The sequence below is a fragment of the Solanum dulcamara genome, chromosome 9 (genome assembly GCF_947179165.1).
Source record: "Solanum dulcamara chromosome 9, daSolDulc1.2, whole genome shotgun sequence".
In the NCBI taxonomy this organism is placed as follows: domain Eukaryota; kingdom Viridiplantae; phylum Streptophyta; class Magnoliopsida; order Solanales; family Solanaceae; genus Solanum; species Solanum dulcamara.
In genome coordinates, this window is record NC_077245.1 from 12,635,469 (window position 1) to 12,649,815 (window position 14,347).

Below are 14,347 nucleotides of genomic sequence, written 5' to 3' on the forward strand. Positions count from 1 at the left end.
AGAACGTGTAACATAAATTTCAAAAAGAAGAATCTATGATATTGACTTTTATCCATTGGATTTACTTTATTTGTTTGATCTGAGGGTGTAAAATAAATAAAATATCTACTAACTATTATTTAGCTGACAGAGTCTTGTGAAACATATGATAGGATCAAAGATAATAGAAATTAGTTAGTCATACGTTTCATAATTAAAATATTTTAAAATGTTGAAAAAGATGCAGTATCAAAAAAATATTTAATCTTTAAATGTCATTATCTTAAAACGAGAGGAGTATTCTTCCACTCCGTTTTAATTATCGTACTTACTAAAAATAACATATTTAAAATAGTTTTTATTTTAAAAATCAAGACATATTCATGCTGTGCAATTTTAACTATCATTTTGGCTCAAAATAGTCGCTTTAACTAATTTAAAATTAACGTTCAAAATTATTTTCAACTATATCCTTTTATATATATATGTAAGAAATACCTCCTCCAGCCCGACGTCCCATATTAAGTGATATTTTTACTATTTCATTTTGATTTAAATAAGTGGTGTTTTACATAATAAAAAAATATTAATTATTTTCTTTCAAATTTACCACTATTTAGTCAAGTGATTTTGTGCAACCAAAAAACAATATTAAATAGGTACTACTCCCTCAGTACCAACCTATGCGACACATGTTTCTTTTAAAATTTATCTCAAAAAGGGTCACATTTTTATAATTGAAAATACTTAGCTCTAAAAAATTTACTTTTATTCTTAAAAAAATTATTTAGAGTCAAATAAATATCTAAGGTTTATTTTAAATCACATATTTTAAAAGTCATTTATTTTTTCTTAAACTCTATATCAAGTCAAATGATGTTACATAAATTTGGACTGACGGAGTATTTAATAAAAATAAATTGGTAAAAAATATTTCTCACTTTTTAGAAATGACAAATTTCTTAAGTAATGTGCTCAAACTAGAAGCATCACTTAATATAGGTTGGAGGGAATATTTCTTTTTAATATTGTTCAATTACGAGTAATAAATAAGAACAACTTAATAAATTATACCTTATATTTTTTTTAATGTGCATGAAGAAGACTATAATAACAATTAAAATGGGACAAAGAGAGTAATTAATTGAGTATTAGTATTAAATTAAATTAAAGAATAAATAAAAACAATTTGATAATTTAATCAAATTATTTTTAAAAAATTTAATATTTTTGAGAGAGTATTAAATAAACATGAATGAATGTGTATAAAATATATGGAGATTGGTAAATTAGTTGCTACTATATGATCATAGAGCGTGTCTTTCTAGAAAAATTGGCGGTGTTAATAATAATAATTCTAAGTATGCGACTCAACGTCATCATCTTACCTTACATTAATTAAGAAACTACGTAACTAAATATATTCTAATAGTGACATGTTTGGCATCTAATTGGAAAAAAATAAATGTTGATTATCTTACGTCTCAAATGAGACAAAGTCTTACGTAGCCATCATTTAATTGAGGTAAAAATCAAAATTATTTTTTAAATCAAGAAATAAGAGTGTTTAATTTATAATTATTAACAAAATTGAATCTAATACCTTAAAGAATATTCATCTCTAATAGAGTAGCAGATTGTTCCTTCAAATTCAATTAGTTATTCTGCCTCAGACTTGATAAATTAGTGAATAAATATTTTTTAGTGAATAATTCATTCCTTTTAAATCCCATAAAGGACAACGAAAAAAAAGAAGAAAAAGTCGTCGTGGATGCACAAGCTGGAGACCAAGTAAATCCATTAGGGTGATTTGTTTTATTTCCCAATTAACATGACTTGCAAAATTCGTTTTAATAGAAGGTCAATGATTAATTATTCAAAACAATTGTAAAATTCATCTGAAATGGTAAATATGATAAATGCGTAAAGATGAAATTTTAAAAATGCTTCTTGGTAATTTTTTCTTCAAATTTAATTGCATAAGTAATTGAGGTAGTAAGTCATAAAGCAACGATAACATATAAAGTGTACTCCCACGCGGGATAATTTCAATAAGATTGAGGGCCTAAAGTCAAACTTCATATAGAGGTCCTTGATTGTTTTTTCTAGTTGACATATATAAATTGAATAACAATAAACATACTCAGTTAATTCTACAAGTAAGGTTTGGAGAGACTAGATGTACGCAAACCTAATAAAGTAAGAATGTAAAAAAATGTAAATTTTTTATGAGAAAATATAATATAAAGTTAAAATAATAAAATTCGGTTCAAAATTTGAGAAATTGATATAATAATATAGAAATAATATTGCGTTGAATTTGATAAGTTGATAATATAATATTGAAATAGTGTTGACTTGTTGCAACAGTACATAAATAAATTGAATAACAATAACATACAACTTATCCTACAAGTGAGGTCCGGAGAGAAGCTAGATGTACCTGGACTTTATGAATTAAGGATGTAAAAAATTTAAATTTAATAGTATATGAGATTATTTTCAACAATATATATATAGAGATTACATATGCAGAAAAAAGTGGGGGCCCAAAAAAATGGGGGCTTTAGTGTCCTAATAGTCGAGCCGGCCCTAATCCCACAGGAGGAGTCCGGAGAAAATAGTGTGTATGCAGACCTTATTACTATCTTGATACACATATATGATGTTTCCAATAGACCCCCGACTCTAAGAAAAAATATTTCAACGTAATTTGGAAAAAGAAAATAACGGAAATGAACAAGTTACGACAAAATATACTAAGGGCCTGTTTGGAAAGCCACCCTGAAAATTGGATTTGGATTGAGTGTACTTACACTGTCTGACCTGTTTGGTTGGCCAGGTAATTACTTGGTCAGCAGATAATTTGGTGTAATTGGCAAGATATAATTACACTCTCCAATTCATAGGGGAGACTGTGAATTGCTGGTAATTACATGGTATAATTACAAGGTGATTACTTTTGCATTTCTTTCTTTTATTTTTTTCATTTTAATTTATTTTTTATTTCTATTATTTTAAATTCTTTTTATTTTTATTATTCTAATATTTTTTTAAAATATATTTTATAATATTTATTTTTCATTTTGATTTCATTCCCAACATTTACTTCATGTGATTTCATGCAATTTTTCATATTATCTTTTTATTTATTTATTCTACGTTTATTTTCTTCACTAGCATGATTTTATTAGTATTCTAATTTTTAAATTAAAGTTGAATTCATTTTTGAATAAAGTTATAAACTTACAATTTTTTTCCTTTTAAATCATATTTATGTACATTATGTTGAAATTTGACATAAGCGTATTATGTTAATTTAATTTTTTGAATTTAGAACTTATGTTATATTTTTACTTTCATTTTTTTTAGTAGTATTGACTTAATATTTCACATTACAAGCCATTTATTTTTTAATTAGATTTGATAGATTATCTTTTTGTCAATTATTTTAATAACTTTACTATGGCATTATATTTATAATATTTAATATTTTTGTCAAACATGCATTTCATGATGTTCGTATAAATCTTGTATTTTTAGTTTTTATGATTAATTTAATTAAAATATAATAATTTATAAAATATAAATTAATTTTTTATAATATTAGTTAAGAACATATGTTTACTAATTAATATATTTTCAAAAGACAATATATATCTTAAATATTTAATTTAATATTATTTATAAATATTCTTATTTGTCTAATATAAATTTTTAATTTTAGATAATTAACTTTTGTTTTTAAAAAATCTAATATAATCTTGTAATAACACTTGTGCAATTACATTGTGGCAAACAAACATGTCAGAATAATTACTAAGCCGTGTAATTACTAGCGTGGTAATTACCATCCTATTAATTACACCAATTTCAATTACCAGATGACTTTCCAAACAGACCCTAAAGAAAGTGTGACAAAATATTCTGAAGAGGATATACCCATATAATCGAAGTACAAGAAATAATAAATAGTACTAAACAGGAATCGAAAAACAAGAAACTACAAGTGTAAGACTACGACTACTGGTATGGAATAGGGATAAGCGAAACAATAACCCTCAATTACATATGTATTAACCTTCTATCCTAAACGACGTCCTCCATAATCTCCTATCTAAGATCATATACTTGGTAAATAAAAGTTGTGTCATGTTCTATCTAATCACCTCTTCTCAATACTTTTTCGACCTACCTCTAGTTCTCCTAAAACCATCCACAATCAACTTCTCACGTCTCCACAATGGGACATCTGTGCATCTCTTAGATCTTCACATTTCTGGACCATCTCAATGTCACTTTCCTCATTTTGTCCTTTGTCGAGGCCAATCTCATCTTATCTTGAATATCTTTATTTCTAATCTTAAATCTTCTAGTATGCCACACATCCATCTCAACATCCTTATTTCCTAGAGTTTCATCTTTTGAACATGATAGTTCTACACTAGCCAACAAGAGGTCTCAAGCCATTTTAAAAAATATATTAATCCATTCAATAATATATAGTAAGTTGGTTTGTCTTTTAGGTTTCTTCCTCGGCAACCCCTCAAGGTTCATTTAGTTATCTTACGCCTTTTACTTGTTCAGACATGATGCTTTTTCTTATTATTATCTACCGTCCTTTTTTCCCCTCAAGTTATCAAGCGTACATCACCACTAGAAGTAGCATTCAAATTAAAAGGAAATTTTGTGATGAAGAAAAGGACTTATTGCAGTATAATATTTGATAGCATATTTGTAGGAAAATAATTACTTTATATATTTGGTAGCATATTAAGGAGATATTTAATTTCTTTATTTCAATATTGTATCACATATATATTCTCTCTTAGGAAATGAATAAGGGGAATCAAGATTGTACAGTTCTTTTCATGATATCTGAGCCAAAAAAATTTTCTTCATCATAAATTTCTATGGTTGGTGACGACGTACCTCTTCCACCACCATCAAATACCGCTGTCGTGGGTCAGCAATTTACTTCCGATCAATGGAAGGCTATTACGAGATTTTTTGATAATGTTATAATTCTAGAAAATCGCTTGAATGATAAGTTTGATGTTTCTTCTTGGATTATTGACACCGGTGCTACTCATTATATTATCGGTGAGAAATTTTGATTGTTTGATGTTCATACTGTTGATTATCCTGTTGGTTTGCCTAATGATGAAAAGGTGTTTGCTTCTTTGGAAGGTTTCGTTCGACTGTTAGATAAAATCACCTTACATCATGTCTTTTATGTGCCTTATTTACGTTGCAACTTATTCTCTTTCCCCTTAACTTACTGATAATTTACGCTTATTGTCTCTTTTAATTTTTATATGTGTGCTATTCAGGACCCACTGAAGGAACTGATTGGAATGAGAGTTAGGAGGGACGGACTGTACTATTTTAGCAAACTGGACGTGGTGCAACATGTGTCTACTATCATGGCAGCGTCAGTATTGGAATTGTGGCATCGACGATTGGGGCATCCTTCTAAGAGAATAGTTAAGTTGCTTCCTCATGTTAGTAGTGATAAGAGTAGTTTAGCAAAGAATTGTGAAGTGTGTTTTTGTGCTAAGCATCCTAGAGACAAATTTCCTTTAACTGATAATAAAGCGTCTAGAATATTTGAGAAGATATATTGTGATTTGTGGAGTCCATATCGACATGTTTTGTCGTGTGGAGCTCTTTATTTTCTAACAATTATTGATGATTTTTCCCGAGCTATTTGGATCTACTTATTGGTTGATAAAACAAAAGTGTTTTAGATGTTTATGGCTTTTGTTGCTATGGTTGATTGATAATTTAATCAAACAATTAAAGTTGTACAATGTGATAATGGTATTGAATTTAATTGTTTGATCGATTATTTTTTCGCCACTAATATTCTGTTCCAAACCTCTTGTATGGGTACTCCGCAACAGAATGAGAGAGTAGAGAGAAAGCATAAACATGTGTTGATTGTTGCGAGGGCTATAAGATTTCAGGCTAATTTGCCTATTTTTTTCTGGGGTGAATGTGTTCTTGCTGCATCTCATCTCATAAATCTTACCCCCACACCTAATTTACAAAATAAAATACCTTTTGAAATCTTATTCAATAAACCTCATTCTTTCGATGTTATTCATACCTTTGGGTGTTTGTGTTTTGCTCATAATAAAAAAACTCAGAGTGACAAATTTGCTAATCAAAGCAGAAAATGTTTGTTTGTGGGATATCCGTTTAGTAAGAAAGGTTGGCGGTTATTTGATTTTGATACGAAGGATTTTTTGTCTCTCGTGATGTGAAGTTTATAGAGGATGTGTTTCCTTTTGCTTGTCCGGATGATCTTCATATTTCGTCTAATATTTTTGATGTGGTGTTGAAATCAATGGTGATTTTATGGTGTACGAGGATGACTTAGGGGTAAAGTTGATAGTTCGGAGATTGCCGGGCAGCAGCCGCAAGTAACAGCCCAACTAGCGCCTGCGAGAAGCCAGGACGAACTGCAGCCAGTGGCCACTGTCCATCCCGCTGGGAACCCAGCGCCCGCTGGCAGCGAGAAGAGTAGCAACACCATACTCCAGCCACAGATGTGGAAGGTGGATTGGGGCATGATTTTCGGGAGAAATTTCTCTCTGTTTTGCTTCGTGATCATGTGACATACTCAGTTTTTGCTAATAGTCCGTTTCCTACTACTCCGATTAACAATCAATCCTCAGGTACTTTCTATTCTTTGGCACACTATATTAATTGTGATAATTTCTCTGTAAATTATCGTAAGTTTCTTTCAGCTATTATTTCGGGGAAGGATCCTAAGACCTTCAAAGAAGCCATGAAATCATAGGATGGAGATATTCAATGAAAAAAGAGATATGTGCATTGGAAGACAATGGTATATGGACTTTGGAACATCTTTCTTCGGGTAAGAAAGCACTTGGTAATCAGTGGGTGTGCAAGACCAAGTTTTTGTCAAATAGAGATGTGGAACGGCTCAAATCGCGCTTGGTTGTGTTGGAAAATAATCAACAAGCAGGGATTGACTACAATGATACTTTTGCTCCGATCGCCAAGATGACTACTATTCGAACCTTCCTAGCGATTGCAGCATCCAAAAATAAGAAACTTCACGAAATGGATGTTCATAACGCCTTTTTACATGGTAACCTTGATGAGGAGGTGTATATGAAGCTCTTTCCCGGATTTGAAAGTCCAGATCCTACGTTGGTGTGTCGTTTGTGCAAATCGTTGTATGGGTTGAAACAAGCCCCTAGATGTTGGTTTGCAAAATTGGTGACTGCTTTGAAAAGGTACGATTTTCTACCATCTTATTCTGATTATTCTCTTTTTACATTTACTAAAGAGAATATTTAGATTAATATCTTGGTTTATGTTGATGATCTTATTGTTTCTGGGAATGATTCTGTTGCACTTGCAACTTTCAAAGCCTATTTGAGTGATTGTTTCAAAATGAAAGACCTTGGGTCTCTAAAAAAAATTGGGTATTGAAGTAACTCGTAGTTAATCAGGGTTGTTTTTGTGTCAATGCAAGTATACTCTTGATATTGTCTCTGAAGCAGGGTTGTTAGGTGCAAAGCCAAGTGGGTTCCCTATTGAGCAAAATCGTAAACTTAGTCTTGCAAATGGATATTTATTGTCGGATCTGGAGGTCTACCACAAATTTATCGGGCGTTTAATTTATTTGGGTGTCACTCGACTGGACTTGGTGTACTCTATTCATATTTTATCTCAATTCATGCAAGAACCCCAAATTGAACATTGAGAAGCGGTCTTACGAGTGGTCCGTTATTTGAAAGGCACTCCAGGACAGGGTATTTTGTTACGTGCCGATAGTGAGTTGACTTTGCAGGAATGGTGTGATTCTGATTGGGCGGCTTGTCCGCTTACTCGTCATTCGTTGACAGATTGGCTAGTATTTCTAGGTCAATCTCCTATCTCTTAGAAGACAAATAAGCAACACACAGTTTTTAGATCTTCTGCAGAAGCTGAATATAGGTCCATTGCTGTAGTCACTTGTGAGTTGAAGTGGCTGAAAGGTTTGTTGTTGAGTTTAGGTATACAACATTCCAAGGCGATCAAATTGTTTTGTGATAGTCAGTCCGCTTTGCACATTGCAAAAAATCCATTTTTTCATGAACGAACAAAGCACATTGAGGTAGATTGTCACTTTGTTCGTGATGTAATTAATGAAAGTTTGATTTCTCCGTCGCACGTTTCAACATCTTCACAAGTGGCAGACATTTTTACCAAAGCTCTCGGCAAAACTCAGTTTGACTTCTTGCTTTTCAAGTTGGGCATTTTTGATTCCCATGCTCCAACTTGAGGGGGGTATTGCAGTATAATATTTGGTAGCATATTTATAGGGAAATAATTATCATATAATTCTTTATATATTTGGTAGCATATTTGTAGGAAAATAATTACCATATAATTTTTTATATATTTGATAGTATATTAAGAAGATATTTAGTTCTCTTATTTCATTATTGTATCACATATATATTTTCCCTTAAAAAATAAATAAAGAAGAGTCAAGATTGTACATTTCTTTTCGGGACTTAATCCATTTCTTTTAATTCCCAAATGCGACAAGGAAAAAGAAGAATAAGAGGTCGTCGTGTGTGAAAAATACTACCCTAGTGAAAAATGCACAAGCAGGAGACAAGTATATAATACAACCATAGTGAAAAATACTTACGTCACATGTTTGTCAAATCAAATAAATGCACAACTTATATTTTACGTAAAATATTTTTATTAAATTAATTGTACACGCGGTCTATATTACACCCATCTCTACGTAATATTTTTTATTTTTTAGTTTCAAGTTTTTTAAAATTTAAATTTGTATATTTACGTAAAAAAAATTCTAAGTTACGATAATTAACAATATAAATATTTTTTTAAAATAATAATAATATATATATATATATATATATATTAGAGAGAGTAATTATTAAAACGTAAAATAAAATAAATTTGCTAAATAACACTGAAATGAGTAGCTATATTTATTTTGTGTAAGTGTTGTCAGTTGTCAAAGGGATATAGAGATATGTCTTGTTTGACGCGTAAGGTGGACTGGACTGGGTCCGCTAGACTTTTCTAGAGTAAAACTTCAAATTCTTGTCTTTTTGAGTTTGATAATGTCAAATGCAATTCTATGTAGTTTATATAATCACGGGCGGAGCTAGAATAAGAGTTACGAATTTAGTCGAATTCAATTGATTTGATTTAAGTTTTATATTTATTTTAGGAAGTGTAATGAATATATATAAATTATTAATTTAGAATAAATAACTTTAATGGACTAAGATCTTGAATTCATAAATTTTAAATTCTGATTAGGCACATGCATATAGTGTACTTTTACCTCATATAAATAGCTTTATTTATTAGGTCAAGTGAACAAATACAAGATTTTGAAATTATTGTCCAGTATTTATTTATTTTGTAAATTTACTCATTTGGGGAATAATTTTAGACATAAGGGATTGAAGTTGTAAAGATTTTTGTATGAAGTTGTAAGAATTATGTTTCTATTAGTGTGATTAAAATGTTCGGACATTTTTGCATTCACTTCAGTCAAATATGAATAAAGTGTTTAGACATTTTTGTCTAATATTTGGCCTAACAATCTTAAAATACTTCAATTTTTTTTTGTCTAAAGTAGCATAGTTCATGTTTGAAATTGTTTTAAAAAAATGTATTGTAATGATTGATATGTTGTACTAGTGATTTTCCTGTTGTTCAGCCTAACAGTCCTAAAAACTAAAAAAAAAAAAAAAAGACTGAACTTGGTAGTCCATATTTGAAGTTGGTTTAAAAAATATGCTGCAAAGTATAGCTTTATATATGATGTTTGGCCTAACATTGCCAAACTTAGACATGTTAATTTATGTGAAGTATAGCTTGATAATCCCAAATTTCAGATATTTTTGCATGAAGTCTAGCTAGGTAGTCTGAAAATTTAGATATTTTTCATCTTAAGTTTGTTTGTCAGTCCCAAATTTAATTTATCTCTTTTCAACCTAAACTTAATAAAAAGAAAAATAAACAAAAAATTATGGATATCGGCTGTATAATTAGTCATATAAATCCCTGTTAACCAACACCGAGTAAAACTTTTGAAGTGAAAGAAGAAGAAGATAGTTTTCCCTGAAATTCACCTAAATCAAATAATCCTATTAAACTTTGTTACAAAATTAGTTATAGATTAAATAAGGGTGTCCAAATAAAATATCCCATAATTTTTTTCTGATGTATTCGAAATCAGGGCCGAGATTGTTAATACAGATTTGAAATTAAAATTTTGTTTTAATTTGGATTTTTTAAATTGTATTTTTTTTCTTATAAACATGAAAATCTCATAATTTATGAAAACTATCAAAAAATTTCCTACTCTTATACAATTTTAACAAATAAGCAAATAATAATCCATAAGTAAGATATTGAAATATCCTAATGCACCAAATTAATAAATCACATATCTCCATGCTTTTAATAAATAAATATTACAATTGCATGTTATTTACAAACTATCAAATACACATAATTTTATAAAGATTTATTGATCCAATAAATTAACAATATTAGTAACTAGTTATTCTTTGATTAAAAAACTCTCACATAATAAGGACAATTTCTTCACATCAAGAATGGTTTTTTTTTTTTGCAAACTTTAAAATTATGAATCTTTTTAATTAAATAAAAATCAATAGGTCAAGTTTATATTTTTTTAAAAAATTAAAATCACAATTTAAAATTTCAAGTCCTACTTTTTGAAGAATTTAGAATATGAAATTATGATTTGAAATTAAAATTAAAATTTTGTTCAGATTTCATAAACAAACTGATTTAAAATCAAAAACTTTAAAATCATTCTCCCAAATTCCATGGCCAAACGCCTGCTTATTATTAAACAACCTCTTATTCATATTACCTGTTTTTAAAAGTAATATTAGTACATCCTTAGAGAGATAAAAAAACTGAAAAAAGACATAAACACATACCTTTTTTCTAAGAAAATCTGAAAAGATCCCCAAATTAACTGAAATCGATTACTTAATGATACACCTTTTTTTTCTCTTAACATAATGATCTCATAATCCAAGATGAAATCTAGCAATGGGACTTAACAAAATCACTTTTATCTTTTCCTACTTCAACAAAACAGAATAGTTTCACCTATCTTATTCTTTTTATAAATGTAGTGTTCGAATTAATTTGCGCTCATCTCGACTAATTTCATGACATATCTATACCACCTCCAATTAAATATTAGATAACTTTTTCACTAAAATTAGAACTAATAAAAATAAATCACGTATTTGCTTTTAATTCTAACGAGTTCATCAACCCTTCTTCACATTTCATCACTGTACAAATTAAGATATATGAAAGATCCACGTCTTATTAATCACATCGAAACAAAGAATTGATTGTATCGGAAGAAATTTATATTATAAATATCATGAATTATATTATATAGTTAGTAGGTTTCGGGTCTTCTCGAAGATATGCTTAATAATTAAGTTCATCGTGCAACGCAAAAATATATAAAATATTTTAATGGTTGAGGATATTAGAAAAATCTATCACCATCACAAAAGATAATATGGTAGAATGTCATAAGAATTTGTGAATAATTGAACTATCAAGTTGTTGTCCTAATTAAATAAATAAAATGAGTACATTAAATGGCCAACTTAGATGGGGACAAGTTATAATATTGTGGTGTTCGGTCCTCTCGACTGTTTTGATATATCATAATTAATTATTATATAGGGTTATCTCATAAACCTAAGAAGCATGGAATCAAACATAATAATAATAAAATATAATAAGATTAAAAAAGATTATAGCATTTTTACTAAGAGGATATATCACTATATGTAAATATTTGATTATGTTGGACCAAAAATGACATATATGGTGTATATATAATATAAAACATGTGTTTAGTTTAAATGGATAAAAGTTTGTTTTTAGTTTTAAATTTGTCTTTTTCTTAAATACGTTGAGAGAAAGCATCGAAGAAAGGCAAATGTATTATTTTGTTATTTCATTTTGGATTAGTAATCTCGAAATTATTGTCCCACATAAAGCTAGTATGGTATAGAAATAGATATAATTATGGTATAAATAATTTTAAAATACCAAATTGTACCAAATATGGGACAAAACAATTCCATAATTTACTCAAAGTTATAATTCTCTTATTCTACGACCTTAATATTTGAAGAAGTAAATATATTTTCTTATATATAAATATAATTACTTTCTGTTCTTTGATTTGCTCTATTTTATTTGGGTTGCTTTCGTTATTTACTTTGCTATAACGCTTTGTATTTCTTATCCGATCTGACTTCTTTTTATGATTTTACTGAGCCGAGGATCTTTCGAAAATAGCTATCCTACCTTGGTAGGAGTCAGATCTGCGTACATTTTACCTTCCCCAAATTCTACATTGTGGAATTTCACTGGATTGTTGTTGTTGTATATATCAATATTGTCGCAACAAGATTAGTCCTTTAATTTTGATATATTAGTTGTTTAGAAGTATTTGTCTATAGGGTAGTTTTGACGGTTTTTTTTCCTCCAGAAAATCAACTAATCAAATGTCGAAAATCAATCAAAACAGGAGTTAATTGATTAATAATTAACTAGTAATATCCATCCAAAAAAAAGTGCCAAAACTTGTGCTTCAAGTTTTACCTTTTCCAAAAGTTTGCTTTATACTCATATACTGCCTCTATTTTTAAACCACCTTTTAGGGGATTGAAAAGTATGATAATTAAGTGAACTTTTGGACATGAAAATTAAATATTACTCCCTGCGAATAATTTAGTTTAATTTGACACAAAATTTAAAAAAATAAAAAAGATTTTTAATTTTTTTGATCCTAAATTAATATTATGTTAAATGTATCAAAATACTCTTTAATCTTGTGGCCTTAAACATGCCACGTGGAAAATTGAAATTAAAGTTTTACTAAAAAAGAAAATGAATCATTTCTTTTGAAACAGATTAAAAAAGAAATGAAGTCATTCTTTTTTAAATGGGGGGACTGGGGAGTATTAACTTTATTGTTCTGTCTTATAAGTAGTATTACTGCCTTCATCTTATACTGGTTGATCATTATAGTAAAAATAGTTATCTCATATTAGTTGTCCACCTTACTAAATCAAGAAAGTATTAATTAAGTTTTTTTTTTCTATATTACACTTGCAATTAATTATTTTCGAAAGTGTTCATATTTGTTTGTAAAATTTTTAAAAAGATTTTTAAGGAGTGAATTAGTAAAATTATCTTCTTATTTATGATTTCTTAAGCATCGTACAAAATGAAAAATGATCAACTAATATGAAAAGTTGGAAGTATTTTTTTCATTTATTTTTACTTGGCCGTGATTAATTTGATAAACTTCTTAAGAAGTAATTAATAAAATGATAAGTATTTTGAAAAATGCATTGAAAAATGAATAGTACTTAACAACTAGGATAAAATAAGTATAAAATTATAAATTATTTCTTAATTTTTAAAATTAAATAAATAAAAATAGATATATATTTTTAATTATTTTTTTGCTCTCTGATTTCTGTTATTATCTATTACTTTCTGCACTTTGATTACTCTATTTTATTTGTGTCGCTTTCGCTATTTGCTTTCCCATATCGCTTTGAACTTCTTAGTCATATCTGACTGACCTATTTTTATGCTTTCATTGAGCCGAGGATCTTTCGAAAACAGCCGTTCTACCTTAATAGGAGTAAGGTCTGCGTACACTCTACCCTCTCCAGACCTCACATTGTGAGATTTCACTGAGTTGTTATTGTTCTTATATATATTTTTAATACGGTGAAATAGACTAAAGAAGTCATTAAAAGTTGAGCTATTATTAAATTTAGATTTAGACGAAAATTTGAAGAAGGAAGGAGCACAAACCATGTGATTTTGCAAAGTCCCATAGCTCTAGGGTCCAGGGTCTAAAAAATTAGGTTATAGTTCACTATCATAAAACCCCTTGATTGCAACTTGCATTTATTTGAATAGTGAAACATAATAAACAAATTAATTAATTAAGTGAGCTATTCATTTTCTTATAATTTTAATGTTCAGATCAATTTGCACACATCTTGATTTAAATAGAATACTTGTTCTCTCTCATGACATCAACATAGATACTAAGTAGAATTCTAGCTTGGATAAATAGGAAAAAATTACCAACAAAATTTTGAAATCTAACAATTTTTACTTTATTAACCACTAAGTCATACCTTTACGTACTAAGTTATCCATTTATTTTAAAAGTAGCATTTTCATTTCCCTATTTTTTTCCTTCTTTTTGGTAGTTAGGGTTTTGGAGTGGTGAGGTGAGGTGGTA